This window comes from Salvelinus fontinalis, chromosome 19 (genome assembly GCF_029448725.1).
Source record: "Salvelinus fontinalis isolate EN_2023a chromosome 19, ASM2944872v1, whole genome shotgun sequence".
NCBI classification, from domain to species: domain Eukaryota; kingdom Metazoa; phylum Chordata; class Actinopteri; order Salmoniformes; family Salmonidae; genus Salvelinus; species Salvelinus fontinalis.
In genome coordinates, this window is record NC_074683.1 from 7,546,231 (window position 1) to 7,564,099 (window position 17,869).

The window sequence follows — 17,869 nt, forward strand, 5'->3', positions numbered from 1 at the left end:
GTAGTGCTGTAACACATAGCCTACGTTGTAATATGTTAAATGTATATTGAGGGACCATAATCACTACTACTGGATAATTGTTAGGTACAGTAGTTAACTGAAGGGTTGTCCCAACTTGTTTAAATCATTATAATACTACTACTAATAATAGTTATAGCAGTGATCCTTATCAGTCCAGTATGTATGCAGGTATTCGTACTTACAACCAGCAATATCAAGAAAGGCCATTAGGCGGCAATGGTACTGTACACTGTATGGGTGTAGTTTTCATAAATACAATGAGCATGGTGTGATCTCATCGTAAAGAATCTCCATTGAGAACCATCACAAAGTTGGTCTCCGTATTGAATTGACCTTTTAATTTGACTTTGTGATACATTTATATAGTCATTAAATATGTGCACCTGGCCTGAGTCTACTACAATATCTTTACAAGAACAAAAAGCTTAAAATAAGTACAGTTCTAAAAGCAAAATAACTACTTCAATGAAAAACCCAAATAAATCAAACAAAATATCCTTCAGTCAGTGTCTCAACTCTTCAAACAGCAGCTATGGACAAGTATGTCACACAAAGTATGCAATTTTAAATAAAATAACATGAAATAATAATAATAATTTGTAAGTGTACTGTCATGTACTAAAAACTGAAAACTACTAAACAAAAGAACAAATATCAATTACACCAGGGGTTCTCAAACAGGGGTCCATGGACTAATTGCAAGGTGTCCGTGAAATAAAATAAAGTGTAATGAACGTATTCAGTACCACAAGGTTTCCAGTAAGCTTACATATAATATAGAGGGGGTGGAGGTCCCTGAGGACCGCTCAAAACCTTGCCTGCCTTGCCTCAAATTATGCAGGTGTTCCAGTACCCAAAAAAGGTTGAGAACCACTGCTATACACACTACTGAACAAAAGAACCGAACATATGTTTGCGGGTTTCAATGGATCCAACAAATTGCTGGCAGATATTTTCCCTCTTGAGACTGTCCAGCCTGTCTTTATGTACATTACAGACAACTACGCCGTTCAGTCTCTCTTGGCCCATGCTGGCCCGTAGCCAAGTCTTTAACCTGCGGAGTGCACTGAAACTCCTCTCAGCCTCACATGAACACACTGGCACCACAAACAAAATTCTGATCAGCACCTCAACTTGGTCAAACAACCCCCGCACCTCCACTGGAAGCCTCCTGAGGACCTCTGCTGCCTCTCAACTGCTGCTACAGGGGTATTTGTTGTGAAAGAGAGGGTTCTGCACTGAAAGAGAATCTATGTTCAGCTCAGGGTACTGATCTAGAGACTCATCCAACTCGCCCGTGAGAAGCGCTCTTTCCAACTTTTGCAGGGCGTTTAGACTGTCCTGGTCAAAACGGTCGCCAAACTGAACCTCCACACCATCCAACACTTAAAAAAATTCTGCCCTATAGTGATCCAATGCTTTGCCAGCAAATCGTCTTGAGTGCGTCTCAATGGATTCAATGGATTCAATAGAGTCAATCAAAGTTGTTGCTTTCTCATACAGTGCAAGGTAGCTTTCGTCATTTCTCTTGCCCCTAAGAGATGACCGCACACACTCGACTGCAGCCTGCATACCAGAGACAGGGTGTCGGAGACACAACAATTAATGAAAATTGTACAATCGGAAGAGACCTAATCTCAGCTGCAATGCCTCGAATGACTGTATTGGCCATGTTCAGAATTTCATTCTGTGCTTTGGGGCCTGTGTACATTGTGGTACGCTCTGTTAACCACTTCAGTAAAATGGGATCATCCTCTTCTGCCCTGAGTTTCAAAAGCTGGTATAAATTCCCACTGTCATCCGTGTGGCCTCTAAAGGCTTGTCCCTGTCTTACTACATGCCGCACCGAACTAACAATTTTCATCAAGCAATGCCTTGCGTCCTCCTGCTGTTTACCCTACGCGCTGGATAACTGGACACTGATTGGATTTAGCTGGTGTGCTGTTACAGTTACAAAGTGGCGGTGGGTTTGGCAGTTTTGATGTGCTGTGAATTTTTCAATGGCTTTTCTCCAGTTCCTAAATCCTGCACTAATGAAGGCAGAATCTGCTCTTTGGCCAAAAGATGGCTGGCTTGAAAACCCTTGGCTACAGTGAAAACACAACACTCCTTTTATTGATGGATTATAATGTAGCCAGGGGAAATCGCGAAACCATCTCTCTTGAAACGTCAACACTCTGTTGGCAAGAGTTTGCGGTTCTATAAATTGTGGGTGTGGCTGATATGGTTTTGTGCCATCACTGAGGTAACTGGACGATGCTGTGCCACTGTCCCCTATACTGGTGCTGCTGGCAACAAGGGTGACACCTGGTCCTGCCGTGGCTGTGACACTGTCCTCTGAAGTCTCTCTCCTTGGCTCTTTCCCTTTCACCACCCTCACTGACTCACAGTCTGACTCCTAGAAAAGAAATAAGGTGTTTGCTGTACTCCTAACTACCGGTACCCAAAACTACACAATTAATCACAACAGCAATACCATTGCCTTTAACAAATCTTAGTTTAGTCACCAGTTTAAGTTGAGAGTGGGGGTATCCATGGCATTTTCCAATTATGTCCCTATTTTACAAATAAAAAAAATGGAGAACCTTTCATAATGTTGCCAAACAAAGACTCAACAAACTTACCTGAGACTCCCTGTCTCTGCCAGTCTGTCCCTGCATATCTGTCTGTGTGCCATCTGTTGCCTGCTCTGCCTAATGACATCATTGTGAAACATTGCCATTAGCATTTCACTTCTTTCTTATGAACATTTTATCAACTCGTCTTTGAGATATTAGGCTACTAGAGTTCTTACTTTGCGTTTTGGTGTACTGACAAATACTTTGATATCCGTCTTTTTACTTTTTTCTGACATTTTTCTACCTGACTGGCTGGCTGGCCGGTCTAGCTGCACACACACACATTTACACAACACATGCTGCAACCTTTTGTAATTTTAACATAGTTTGTTTCATATTGGCTAGCTTCCAACAATAGCTGAATTTGCAAAGCTAGCGAGCACCAATTCCGTTTCTGTGGTGTTTGCTATAATCTTTGCTACCTGGTTAAATAAAGGTGAAAAAAAATAAAAAAATCCCTAGCGACAATTTAGCTTTTGCAACGAGACCATTAAATATATTTAAGACAATGGTATAAGAGAGTGTAGTTCTGTTCAGTTTGGACTTCAGTTTATCGCTAACCTTATCACAGGGACTTTGAAGCACTACAGCTGCATGCTAATCTTGGAATAAACTGACGATAGCAAATATTCCATCTTTGACGACGCCACATAAATGGAATAGGTACTAGCTAGCTTGATAGTTAATGTTTGCTTTAGTTTGCGCGTTAGCTCTGCAAATTCAGCTAGTGTGTGAACCCTGCAACATTAGAAAAATATATACATTGCTATGGCGCAATTGACTGAATTACCTCACGTCAGTTACGTACATCGAGTGTCTTTCGGACAGTAGATACGAACCCTCTATTACCTTGCAAGCTAAAGAACTGGCAGTGGATCAAACCATCGTGAGGCAAAGGGCGGGGGGGTCGCAATCTTGTGAAACTTAAAAACGCGCTATTAAGTGTCTATAATCAGCACAAGTGCTTTCATTGCGTATTATTAATATTATTGAAATTACATAGTTATGTTTACAGTGATATATTGGGAGGGACAAGTCATATTTTTCCCAGGATGGGGGGGTCGTGTCCCCCCCGTCCCCCCTGGGATTTCCGCCTATGCAGCCTAACCTATTGTATGGATTGTGCACAGATGAAATGGCATATCAGCCTATTCTGTGACACTCAAAGAACACAACTGTAAAGAGTTTACACAAATATTAGCGTCTTAGCTCTTATTGCAGGACTTTGATTGTGGGTAATCACTTTTCCAGTCAGTCTGCTGTGTGTTGGACATTCATATTGCACTGTACAGCCTAACCTATGGATTGTGCACCTATGAAATGGGAAATCAGCCTACTCAGTGACACCCACAGAACACAACTGTAAAGAGTTTACACAAATATTAGCATCTCAGCTCTTATTGCGGGACTCTGAAACCACTGAAATGAGCAACATATTTATAAGCTCAGCCGTATAAATATGTAAAAATATTTAAAAAATATACAGTACCAGTCAAGTATGGACACACCTACTCATTCAAGGGTTTTCTTTATTTAAAAAATGTTCTACATTGTAGAATGATATTGAAGACATCTAAACTACATAATAACACATATGGAATCATGTATTAACCAAAAATGTGTTAAACAAATCAAAATATATTTTAGTTTCTAGAAAGTAGCCACCCTTTGCCTTGACAGCTTTGCACACTCTTGGCATTCTCTCAACTAGCTTAACCTGGAATGCCTTTCCAACAGTCTTGAAGGAGTTCCCACATATGCTGAGCATTTGTTGCCTGCTTTTCCTTCACTCTGTGGTCCAACTCATCTCAAACCATCTCAATTAGGTTGAGGTCAGGTGATTGTGGATGCCAGGTCATCTGATGCAGCACTCCATCACTCTCCTTCTTGGTCAAATAGCCCTTACACAGCCTGGAGGTGTGTTGGGTCATTGTCCTGTTGAAAAACAAATAATAGTCCCACTAAGCGCAAACCAGATGGGATGGCGTATTGCTGCAGAAGGCTGTGGTAGCCATGCTGGTTAAGTGTGCCTTGAATTCTAAATAAATCACAGACAGTGTCACCAGCAAAGCACCCCCACACCATCACACCACCTCCTCCTTGCTTCGCGGTGGAAACCACACATGCGGAGATCATCCGTTCACCTACTCTGCGTCTCTCACAAAGACACAACGGTTGGAACCAAAAATCTCAAATTTGGACTCAACAGACCAAAGGACAGATTTCCAATGGTCTAATGTCTATTGGTCGTGTTTCTTGGCCCAGGCAAGTCTCTTATTATTATTGGTGTCCTTTTAGAAGGGGTTTCTTTCCAGCAAAGTCTCCTCTGAACAGTTGATGTTGAGATGTGTCTGTTACTTGTTCTCTGTGAAGCATTTATTTTGGCTGCAATCTGAGGCTGGTAACTCTAATGAATTTACCCTCTGCAGCAGAGGTAACTCTGGGTCTTCCTTTCCTGTGGCAGTCCTCATGAGAGCCAGTTTCATTATAGCGCTTGATGTTTTTTGTGACTGCACATGAAGAAACTTTAAAAGTTATTGAAATTTTCCCAGATTGACTGACCTTCACTCTCTTAGTAATGATGGACGGTCGTTTCTATTGGCTTATTTGGGCAGTTCTTGCCATAATATGGACTTGGTCTTTTACCAAATAGGGCTATCTTCTCTATACCAACCCTACCTTGTCACAACACAACTGATTGGCTCAAACACAGTAAGAAGGAAAGAATTTCCACAAATTAACTTTGAACAAGGCACACCTGTTAATTGAAATGCATTCCAGGTGACTACCTCATGAAGCTGGTTGAGAAAATGCCAAGAGTGTGCAAAGCTGTCATCAAGGCAAAGGGTGGCTAATTTGAAGAATCTCAAATATAAAATAGATTGACTTGTTTAACACTTCTTTTGGTTACTTAGTGTATGTAAACGTCTGACCCACTGGAACTGTGATACAGTGAAATAATCTGCCTGTAAACAATTATTGGAAAAATTACTTGTGTCATGCACAAAGTAGATGTCCTAACCGACTTGCCAAAACTATAGTTGTTAACAAGAAATTTGTGGAATGGTTAAAAAAATGAGTTAATGACTCCAACCTAAGTGTTTGTAAACTTCCGACTTCAACTGTAGATCATAGATACAACTTGGCTACATAGGCCTACAAACATTTTGCAATGAATAGCAAAATCACAATACTCACAGGAATGGCTTCAGATCAAAGTCTACGTTGAGACCGAAAGGAGCATGGGTTTTAAATTAAAGATCCAAGCAGCCTCTCATTCAAACAATAAATTATCGAGGTCAACCCCTCTCCTAGGGAGGGTGATGTGTTCAAAGCCGATATAACGTAAGGACGAAATCGAGTGGTTCCATTCCCTACAGATGCAACTTGTGCTGGGGCCATTCTAAAATGTGCAGTTTTGTCACACAACACAATGCCACAGATGTCTCATGTTTTGAGGAAGCATGTAATTGGCACGTTGACTGCAGTTCTCTGGCAACAGTCCACCAGATCTGTTGCCAGAGAATTGAATGTTCATTTCTTTACCATCATCCGAATTTGACAGTACGTCCAACCGGCCTCACAACCGCAGACCACATGTAACTACGCCAGCACAGGACCTCCACATCCAGCTTCTTTACTGTCTGAGATCAGCCACCTGGACTGCTGATGAAACTAAGGATTTGCACAACCGAAGAATTTCTGCAGAAACTGTCAGAAACCGTCTCGAGGAAGCTCATCTGCGTGCTCGTCGTCGACACCATGGTCTTGAACTGACTGTAGTTTGGCGTCGTAACGGACTTCAGTGGGTAAATGCTCACCGTCGATGGCCACTGGACCGGTGGAGAAGTGTGCTCTTCACGGATGAATCCCGGTTTCAACTGTACCGGGCAGATGGCAGACAGTGTGCATGGCGTTGTGGCGGCGAGCGGTTTGCTGAACTCAACGTTGTGAACAAAGTGCCCCATGGAGGTGGTGGGGTTATGGTATGGGCAGGCATAAGCTACGGACAACAAACACAATTGTGTTTTATCGATGGCAATTTGAATGCACAGAAATACCGTGATGTGATCCTGAGGCCCATTGTCATGCCATTAATCCGCCGCCATCACCTCAGGTTTCAGCATGATAATGCACAGCCCCATGTCACAAGGATCTGTACACAGTTCCTGGAAGCTACAAATGTCCCAGTTCTTCCATGGTCTGCAGACATGTCACCCATTGAGCATGTTTACCGCATTAACCCCTCGTTCCATGTGTCTCTCCTCAGGCCGGTGGTGGCTGGCCCGCTCCAGGAGTCTGAGGTGCGGGAGGTTCCTCCGCCCCCTCTGGACATTGAGGGGGCCCCGGCGTACTCCGTTCGTTCCATACTGGATTCGAGACATTGGGCGAGGGGCCTTCAGTACCTCATGGACTGGGAGGGGTATGGTCCGGAGGAGAGATGCTGGGTTCCGGTGGAGGACGTGTTGGACCCTTCAATGCCGCGGGAGTTCCACCGTCTTCGTCCGGATCGCCCTGCGCCTCGCCCTCCGGGTTGTCCCCGAGGCCGGTGTCGGCGCGCTGCTGGAGCCGGGCGTCAAGGGGGGGTACTGTCACGACTTTTGCCGAAGTCGATGCCTCTCCTTGTTCGGGTGGTGTTCGACAGTCGACGTCGCCGGTCTTCTAGCCATCACTGATCCATTTTTCATTTTCCATTTGTGTTGTCTTGTTTTCCCACACACCTGGTTTAATTTCCCTCATTATGTGTTGTGTATTTAGCCCTCTGTTTCCCCCATGTCTTTGTGCGTGATTGTTTATTTGTTAGGTCGGTACGTTTCCGGCTGGTTTATTCCCGGGTGCTGTTTCACCTGTGTTTAGTGGCAACCATAATTTTTGTTCGCACATTGGATTTGTTACTTTGTGCATTTGCCTTTATTAAAGTGCATTGTTTACTTATCTCTGCTCTCCTGCGCCTGACTTCATGCACCAGCTACACCCACCGCCTGACATCCAGTTCCCGTCAATATGCACATCCCAAAATATGTTTCTACTCTTGTCTTCGCCCCAGGCCATTAGTGACCATTGCCCAGTTGTTTTGTGTTAGAGATGTGAGAATACTAATATCTCAGCCCCGTGTCATCAAAAAGAGGAACTTTGCAAATTTCAGTTAGGCCAGACACTGGCCTCATTATGGAAAAAAATTCCATCATTGATGCATTTAATCACCATTTTATCGCTTTGAAATAACTTTTAAGCCTATTCACAATGATACTGGGCTGGTTGCTGATAGGGGAAACTTGCTGAATGACCAGAGAAATGATAGTCAAAGCTTTTCTTTTAGGTTATTTACAGAAAAATAAGTCCTGGATGCTTTGCAAGCAATAGACAACAAGAAATCCACAGGGGCCAACCAATTGGATCCAGATCTGCTTAAGAGTGCAGCGCCCATCATTGTTGGCTCAATAACACAAATTTTTTATTTAAATAAAATCAATTTTATTTGTCACATACACATGGTAAGCAGATGTTAATGTGAGTGTAGCGAAATGCTTGTGCTTCTAGTTCTGACAGTGCAGTAATATCTAACGAGTAATCTAACAACTATCTAATACACACACATCTAAAGGGGTGAATGAGAATATGTACATGTAAGTATATGGATGAGCGGCATAGGCAAAGTGCAATAGATGTTATAAAATACAGTATATACATGTGATATGAGTAATGTAAGATATGTAAACATTATTAAAGTGGCATTATTTAGAGTACATTGTATAAAGTGACTACTGATCTATTTATTGAAGTGGCCAGTGACTGGGTCTCAATGTAGGCAGCAGCCTCTCTGAGTTAGGGATTGATGTTTAGCAGTCTGATGGCCTTGAGATAGAAACTGTTTTTAGGTCTCTCGGTCCCAGCTTTGATGCACATGTACTGACCTCGCCTTCTGGATGATAGTGATGTGAACAGGCAGTGGCTTGGGTGGATGATGTCCTTGATGATCTTTTTGGCCTACCTGTGACATTGGGTGCTGTAGGTGTCATGTAGGGCGGGTAGTTTGCCCCCGGTGATTCGTTGTGTAGACCGCACCACCCTCTAGAAAGTCTTGCGGTTGAGGACGGTGCAGTTGCCGTACCAGGCTGTGACATAGCCTGACAAGATGCTCTCGATTGTGCATCTGTAAAGGTTTGGTAGGGTTTTAGGTGACAAGCCACATTTCTTCAGCCTTCCTTCTTCACCACACTGTCTGTGTGGGTGGACCATTTCATTTTGTCCGTGATGTGTACGCCGAGGAACTTAACTTTCCACCTTCTCCACTGCTGTCCCTTCGATGTGGATAGGGGGCTGCTCCCTCTGCTGTTTCCTGAAGTCCACGATCAGCGCCTTCATTTTGTTGATGGAGAGGTTGTTTACCTGACAAAACACCCTCACCTCCTCCCTGAAGGCTGTCTCGTCGTTGTTGGTAATCAAGCCCACTACTGTTGTGTCATCTGCAAACTTGATGATTGAGTTGGAGGCGTGCATGGCCATGCAGTCGTGGGTGAACAAGGAGTACTGGAGGGGGCTGAGCACGCACCCTTTTGGGGCCCCAGTGTTGAGGGTCAGCAAAGTGGAGATGTTGTTTCCTACCTTCACCACCTGGGGGCGGCCTGTCAAAGTCCAGGACCCAATTGCACAGGGTGGGGTTGAGACCCCGGGCCTCCAGCTTGATGATGAGCTTGGAGGATACTATGGTGTTGAATGCTGAGCTGTAGTCAATGAACAGTATTCTTACATACAGTAGGTATTCCTTTTGTCCAGATGGGATAGGGCAGTGTGATGGCGATTGCGTCGTCTGTGAACCTGTTGGGGCGGTATGCAAACTGAAGTGGGTCTAGGGTGGCCGGTAAGGTGAAGGTGATATGATCCTTGACTAGTCATTTGAAGCACTTCATGATGACAGAAGTGAGTGCTACGGGGCGGTAGTCATTTAGTTCAGTTATCTTTGGCTTCTTGGGTACAAGAACAATGGTAGCCATCTTGAATCATGTGGGGACAACAGACTGGGATAGGGAGCGATTTGAATGTGTCCGTAAACACACCAGTCAGCTGGTCTGTGTATGCTTTGAGGACACGGTTAGGGATGCCTTCTGGGCGCAGTACTTGTTAGCGTGCAGCAACGGTTGGACTGTATTATCCTCAAAGTGGGCAAAGAAAGTGTTAAGTTTGTCTGGAAGTGTGATGTTGGTGTCCGTGACGTGGCTGGATTTATTTTTGTAGTCTGTGATTTCCTGTAGACCCTACCACATACGTCTCGTGTCTGAGCCGTTGAATTGATTGTAAGGAATTCTAGATCGGGTGAGCAGAAGGGCTTGAGTTCCTGTATGTTGTTATGATTACACCATGAGTCATTAATCATAAAGCATGGCACAAGTAATGTTTCCAACAATTGTTTACAGACAGATTATTTCACTGTATCACAATTCCAGTGGGTCAGAAGTTTACGTACACTAAGTTGACAGTGCCTTTAAACAGCTTGGAAAATTCCAGAAAATTATGTTGTGGCTTTAGAAGCTTATGATAGGCTAATTGACATAATTTGAGTCAATTGGAGGAGTACCCGTGGATGTATTTCAAGGCCTACCTTCAAAGTCAGTGCCTCTTTGCTTGACATCATGGGAAAATGAAAAGATATCAGCCAAGACCTCAGAAAATAAATTGTAGACCTCCACAAGTCTGGTTCATCCTTGGGAGCAATTTCCAAATGCGTGAAGGTACCACGTTCATCTGTACAAACAATAGTACGCAAGTATAAACACTATGGGACCACACAGCCATCACACCGCTCAGATAGGAGACGCGTTCTGTCTCCTAGAGATGAATGTACTTTGGTGCAAAAAGTGCAAATCAATCCCAGAACAACAGCAAAGGGCCTTGTGAAGATGCTGGAGTAAGCAGGTACAAAAGTATCTATAGCCACAGTAAATCAAATCAATCAAATCAAATGTATTTTATATAGCCCTTCGTACATCAGCTAATATCTCAAAGTGCTGTACAGAAACCCAGCCTAAAACCCCAAACAGCAAGCAATGCAGGAGTAGAAGCACGGTGGCTAGGAAAAACTCCCTAGAAAGGCCAAAACCTAGGAAGAAACCTAGAGAGGAACCAGGCTATGAGGGGTGGCCAGTCCTCTTCTGGCTGTGCAGGGTGGAGATTATAACAGAACATGGTCAAGATGTTCAAATGTTCATAAATGACCAGCATGGTCAAATAATAATAATCACAGAAGTTATCGAGGGTGGAGCAAGTCAGCACCTCAGGAGTAAATGTCAGTTGGCTTTTCATAGCCGATCATTAAGAGTATCTCTACCGCTCCTGCGGTCTCTAGAGAGTTGAAAACAGCAGGTCTGGGACAGGTAGCACGTCCGGTGGACAGGTCAGAGTTCCATAGCCGCAGGCAGAACAGTTGAAACTGGAACAGCAGCAAGGCCAGGTGGACTGGGTACAGCAAGGAGTCATCATGCCCGGTAGTCCTGACGCATGGTCCTAGGGCTCAGGTCCTCCGAGAGAGAGAAAGAAAGAGAGGAGAGAATTAGAGAGAGCACACTTAAATTCACACAGGACACCGGATAAGACAGGAGAAGTACTCCAGATACTCTAGCCCCCCGACACATAAACTACTGCAGCATAAATACTGGAGGCTGAGACAGGAGGGGTCAGGAGACACTGTGGCCCCATCTGATGATACCCCCGGACAGGGCCAAACAGGAAGGATATAACCCCACCCACTTTGCCAAAGCACAGCCACGCACCACTAGAGGGATATCTTCAACCACCAACTTACTATCCTGAGACAAGGCCGAGTATAGCCCACAAAGATCTCTGCCACGACACAAACCAAGGGGGGGCGCCAACCTAGACAGGAAGATCACGTCAATGACTCAACCCACTCAACTGACGCACCCCTCCTAGGGACGGCATGAAAGAGCACCAGTAAGCCAGTGACTCAGCGCCTGTAATAGGGTTAGAGGCAGAGAATCCCAGTGGAGAGAGGGGAACCGGCCAGGCAGAGACAGCAAGGGCGGTTCGTTGCTCCAGAGCTTTTCCGTTCACCTTCACACTCCTGGGCCAGACTACACTCAATCATATGACCTACTGAAGAGATAAGTCTTCAGTAAAGACTTAAAGGTTGAGACCGAGTCTGTGTCTCTCACATGGGTAGGCAGACCATTCCATAAAAATGGAGATCTATAGGAGAAAGCCCTGCCTCCCGCTGTTTGCTTAGAAATTCTAGGGACAATTAGGAGGCCTACGTCTTGTGACCGTAGCGTACGTATAGGTATGTACGGCAGGACCAACTCGGAAAGATAGGTAGGAGGAAGCCCATGCAATGCTTTGTAGGTTAGCAGTAAAACTTTGAAATCAGCCCTTGCCTTCACAGGAAGCCAGTGTAGGGAAGCTAGCACTGAGTAATATGATCAAATTTTTTGGTTCTAGTCAGGATTCTAGCAGCCGTATTTAGCACTAACTGAAGTTTATTTAGTGCTTTATCCGGGTAGCCGGAAAGTAGAGCATTGCAGTAGTCCAACCTAGAAGTAACAAAAGCATGGATTAACTTTTCTGCATTATTTTTGGACAGAACATTTCAGATTTTTGTAATGTTACGTAGATGGAAAAAAGCTGTCCTTGAAACAGTCTTGATATGTTCGTCAAAAAGAGAGATCAGGGTCCAGAGTAACGCCGAGGTCCTTCACAGTTTTATTTGAGACGACTTTACAACCATCAAAATTAATTGTCAGATTTAACAGAATATTTCTTTGTTTCTTGGGACCTAGAACAAGCATCTCTGTTTTGTCCGAGTTTAAAAGTATAAAGTTTTCAGCCATCCACTTCCTTATGTCTGAAACACAGGCTTCTAGCGAGGGCAATTTTGGGGCTTCACCATGTTTCATTGAAATGTACAGCTGTGTGTCATCCGCATAGCAGTGAAAGTTAACATTATGTTTTCGAATGACATCCCCAAAAGGTAAAATATATAGTGAAAACAATAGTGGTCCTAAAACGGAACCTTGAGGAACACCGAAATGTACAGTTGATTTGTCAGAGGACAAACCATTCACAGAGACAAACTGATATCTTTCCGACAGATAAGATCTAAACCAGGCCAGAACTTGTCCGTGTAGACCAATTTGGGTTTCCAATCTCTCCAAAAGAATGTGGTGATCGATGGTATCAAAGGCAGCACTAAGGTCTAGTAGCACGAGGACAGATGCAGAGCCTCGGTCTGACGCCATTAAAAGGTAATTTACCACCACAAGTGCAGTCTCAGTGCTATGATGGGGTCTAAAACCAGACTGAAGCATTTCGTATACATTGTTTGTCTTCAGGAAGGCAGTGAATTGCTGCGCAACAGCTTTTTCTAAAATTTTTGAAAGGAATGGAAGATTTGATATAGGCCGATAGTTTTTTATATTTTCTGAGTCAAGGTTTGGCTTTTTCAAGAGAGGCTTTATTACTGCCACTTTTAGTGAGTTTGGTACACATCCGGTGAATAGAGAGCATTTTATTATGTTCAACATAGGAGGGCCAAGCACATGAAGCAGCTCTTTCAGTAGTTTAGTTGGAATAGGATCCAGTATGCAGCTTGAAGGTTTAGAGGCCATGATTATTTTCATCATTGTGTCAAGAGATATAGTACTAAAACTATTAAGTGTCTCTCTTGATCCTAGGTCCTGGCAGAGTTGTGCAGACTCAGGACAGCTGAGCTTTGGAGGAATACGCAGATTTAAATAGGAGTCCGTAATTTGCTTTCTAATGATCATGATCTTTTCCTCAAAGAAGTTCATGAATTTATTACTGCTGAAGTGAAAGCCATCCTCACTTGGGGAATGCTGCTTTTTAGTTAGCTTTGCGACAGTATCAAAAATACATTTTGGATTGTTCTTATTTTCCTCAATTAAGTTGGAAAAGTAGGATGATCGAGCAGCAGTGAGGGCTCTTCGATACTGCGCAGTACTGTTTTTCCAAGCTAGTCGGAAGACTTCCAGTTTGGTGTGGCGCCATTTCCGTTCCAATTTTCTGGAAGCTTGCTTCAGAGCTCGGGTATTTTCTGTATACCAGGGAGCTAGTTTCTTGTGACAAATGTAAAACAACTCCTATATTGATATAACCTGAAAGGCCGCTCAGCAAGGAAGAAGCCACTGCTCCAAAACTGCCGTAAAAAGCCAGACTACGGTTTGCAACTGCACATGGGGACAAATATTGTACTTTTTGGAGAAATGTCCTCTGGTCTGATGAAACAAAAATAGAACTGTTTGGCCATAATGACCATCGCTATGTTTGGAGGAAAAAGGGGGAGGCTTGCAAGCCGAAGAACACCATCCCAACCGTGAAGCACGGGGGTGGCAGCATCATGTTGTGGGGATGCATGCTGCAGGAGGGACTGGTGCATTTCACAAAATAGATGGCTTCATGAGGAAGGAAAAATATGTGGTTATATTGAAGCAACATCTCAAGACATCTGTCAGGAAGTCAAAGCTTGGTCGCAAATGGGTCTTCCAAATGGACAATGACCCCAAGCATACTTCCAAAGTTGTGGCATAATGGCATAACGACAACAAAGTCAAGGTATTGGAGTGGCCATCACAAAGCCCTGACCTCAATCCTATAGAAAATGTGTGGGCAGAACTGAAAAAGTGTGTGCGAGCAAGGAGGCCTACAAACCTGACTCAGTTACACCAGCTCTGTCAGGAAGAATGGGCCAAAATTCACTCAATTTATTGTGGGAAGCTTGTGGACGGCTACCTGAAACGTTTGACCCAAGTTAAACAATTTAAAGACATGCTACCAAATACTAATTGAGTGTATGTAAACTTCTGACCCACTGGGAATGTGATGAAAGAAATAAAAGCTGAAATAAATCATTCTCTCAACTATTTTTCTGACATTTCACATTCTTAAAATAAAGTGGTGATCCTAACTGACCTAAGACAGTAATTATTTACTAGGATTAAATGTCAGGAATTGTGAAAAACTGAGTTTAAATGTATTTGGCTAAGGTGTATGTAAACTTCCGACTTTAACTGTAATAAGACTTAACATTTTCTGGGGTAACAATGTAAGAAATAATATATTTAAAGAACTTAATACTGCATCGTTTCCTAAGAACCTGAAGCGAGGCGACCATCTCTGTCGGTGCCATACTGCATTGTTGTCACGCCCTGGCCTTAGTTATCTTTGTTTTCTTTATTATTTTAGTTAGGTCAGGGTGTTACATGGGGGATGTTTGTGTGTTTTTGTCTAGTCTAGGGTGTGTGTATTGTCTAGGGGGGTTTGTAGAGTTCATTGGGTTGTGTTCAGTGTAGGTGTTTATGTAAGTCTATGGTTGCCTGGATTGGTTCTCAATTAGAGACAGCTGTCTATTGTTGTCTCTGATTGAGAGCCATATTAAGGCAGCCATAGGCATTAGGTAGGTTGTGGGTAATTGTCTATGTCTTGACGTTAGTTGCTTGTGTCTGCACTTTCGTATTATAGCTTCACGGTCGTTTGTTGTTTTGTCTAGTTTGTATTAGTGTTCGTGTTCATTTCATCTTCTATTAAAAAGAAGATGTATTTATATCACGCTGCGCCTTGGTCCTCTCTTTCACCTAACGACGATCGTGACAGAATTACCCACCATACCAGGACCAAGCAGCGTGATACAAGTCAGGAACAGCGAACGCAGGACTATAGGAATTGGGAGGAGATTCTGGACAGCGGAGGACCCTGGGCACAACCGGGAGAATATCGCCACCCTCGTGAAGAGCTGGAGGCAGCTAAAGTCGAGAGGCGGCGGTATGAGGAGGCAGCACGGAAGCGAGGCTGGAAGCCTGAGAGTCAGCACCAAAAATTTCTTGGGGGGAGTGCTACAAGGGAGTGTGGCGAAGTCAGGTAGGAGACCTGCGCCAACTTCCCAAGCTTACCGTGGAGAGCGAGAGTACGGGCAGACACCGTGTTATGCGGTAAAGCGCACGGTGTCTCCTGTACGTGTGCTTAGCCCGGTGCGGTACATTACAGCTCCACGTATCGGCCGGGCTAGATTGAGCATTGAGCCAGGTGCCATGAAGCCGGCTCAACGCGTCTGGTCTCCAGTGCGTCTCCTCGGGCCGGCATACATGGCACCAACCTTACGCATGGTGTCCCCGGTTCGCCAACACAGCCCAGTGCAGGTTATTCCACCTCCCCGCACTGGTCGGGCTACGGGGAGCATTCAACCAGGTAAGGTTGGGCAGGCTCGGTGCTCAAGGGAGCCAGTACGCCTGCACGGTCCGGTATATACGGCGCCACCTCCCCGCCCCAGCCCAGTACCACCAGTGCCAACACCACGCGCCAAGCCTCCTGTGCGTCTTCAGAGCCCTGTGCGTCCTGTTGCTGCTCCCCGCACTAGCCTTGAGGTGCGTGTCCTTAGCCCGGTACCAACAGTTCCGGCACCACGCACCAGGCCTACTGTGCGCCTCAGCCGGCCAGAGTATGCCGTCTGCCCAGCGCCGTCTGCGCTGTCCGTCTGCCCAGCATCGCCTGCACTGCCCGTCTTCCCAACTCCGTCTGAGCTGTCCATCTGCCCAGCACCGCCTGCGCTGCCCATCTGTCCTGAGCCGTCTGTCCTGAGCCTTAAAAGCCGCCCGTCTGTCCTGAGCCTTCAGAGCCGTCCGTCAGTCAGGAGCCGCTAGAGCCGCCCGCCAGTCAGGAGCAGCCAGAGCCGCCCGCCAGTCAGGAGCAGCCAGAGCCGCCCGCCAGTCAGGAGCAGCCAGAGCCGCCCGCCAGTCAGGAGCAGCCAGAGCCGCCCGCCAGTCAGGAGCAGCCAGAGCCGCCCGCCAGTCAGGAGCAGCCAGAGCCGCCCGCCTGTCAGGAGCAGCCAGAGCCGCCCGCCAGTCAGGAGCAGCCAGAGCCGCCAGTCAGCCAGGATCTGCCAGAGCCGTCAGCCAGCCAGGATCTGCCAGAGCCGTCAGTCAGCCAGGATCTGCCAGAGCCGTCAGTCAGCCAGGATCTGCCAGAGCCGTCAGCCAGTCATGAGCCGCCCGCCAGTCATGAGCCGCCCGCCAGTCCGGAGCCGCCCGCCAGTCCGGAGCCGCCCGCCAGTCCGGAGCCGCCCGCCAGTCCGGAGCCGCCCGCCAGTCCGGAGCCGCCCCTCAGTCCGGAGCCGCCCCTCAGTCCGGAGCCGCCCCTCAGTCCGGAGCCGCCCCTCAGACCGGAGCCGCCCCTCAGACCGGAGCCGCCCCTCAGACCGGAGCCGCCCCTCAGTCCAGTGGCGCCCCTCAGTCCAGTGGCGCCCCTCAGTCCAGTGGCGCCCCTCAGTCCAGTGGCGCCCCTCAGTCCAGTGGCGCCCCTCAGTCCAGTGGCGCCCCTCAGTCCAGTGGCGCCCCTCAGTCCAGTGGCGCCCCTCAGTCCAGTGGCGCCCTCTAGGATGGTCTTCAGTCCGGGACTCACTGAAAGGGTCGCCGCTCCAGAGGCACCACCAAAGAGTCCACGTGGGGTCCACGTCCCGCACCCGAGCCGCCGCCGTAAGAAGGCCCACCCGGACCCTCCCCTTCTGTGTCAGGTTTTGCGACCGGAGTACGCACCTTTGGGGGGGGGGGGTACTGTCACGCCCTGGCCTTGGGTCAGGGTGTGACATGGGGGATGTTTGTGTGTTTTTGTCTAGTCTAGGGTGTGTGTATTGTCTCGGGGGTTTTGTAGAGTTCATGGGGTTGTGTTCAGTGTAGGTGTTTATGTAAGTCTATGGTTGCCTGGATTGGTTCTCAATTAGAGACAGCTGTCTATCGTTGTCTCTGATTGAGAGCCATATTTAGGCAGCCATAGGCATTAGGTAGGTTGTGGGTAATTGTCTATGTCTTGACGTTAGTTGCTTGTGTCTGCACTTTCGTATTATAGCTTCACGGTCGTTTGTTGTTTTGTCTAGTTTGTATTAGTGTTCGTTTCATCTTCTATTAAAAAGAAGAAGTATTTATATCCCGCTGCGCCTTGGTCCTCTCTTTCACCTAACGACGATCGTGACAATTGTAATCAGGAAATTTTCCAAAAGTATCGCACTCGGCTCTTGTGCTGCCACTCTTCATAAGTGCGAAGATAGTTGTGATCTTAATAATTATTTAACCATTTCAAGGCTTCCTTGTCTAGCTAAGATTCTTGAATCCTTGGTAAATGTACAACTTTGGTGTTTATTTATGAGAAATGTATTTTGAATGTAAACCAATCAGGATTTAGGCCTGGGCAAAGCACTATTACTGCAACCACTT

At 45.9% G+C, this 17,869-nt stretch overlaps 1 protein-coding gene across 1 annotated transcript in view; it reads right to left on the reverse strand.

Annotated features, from left to right (window-relative positions):
* Positions 1 to 17,869, reverse strand: part of LOC129816279 (dynein, cytoplasmic 1, intermediate chain 2a) — a 52,149-nt gene that overhangs the window by 31,282 nt on the left and 2,998 nt on the right. The gene's annotated exons all lie outside the window — the stretch shown is intronic.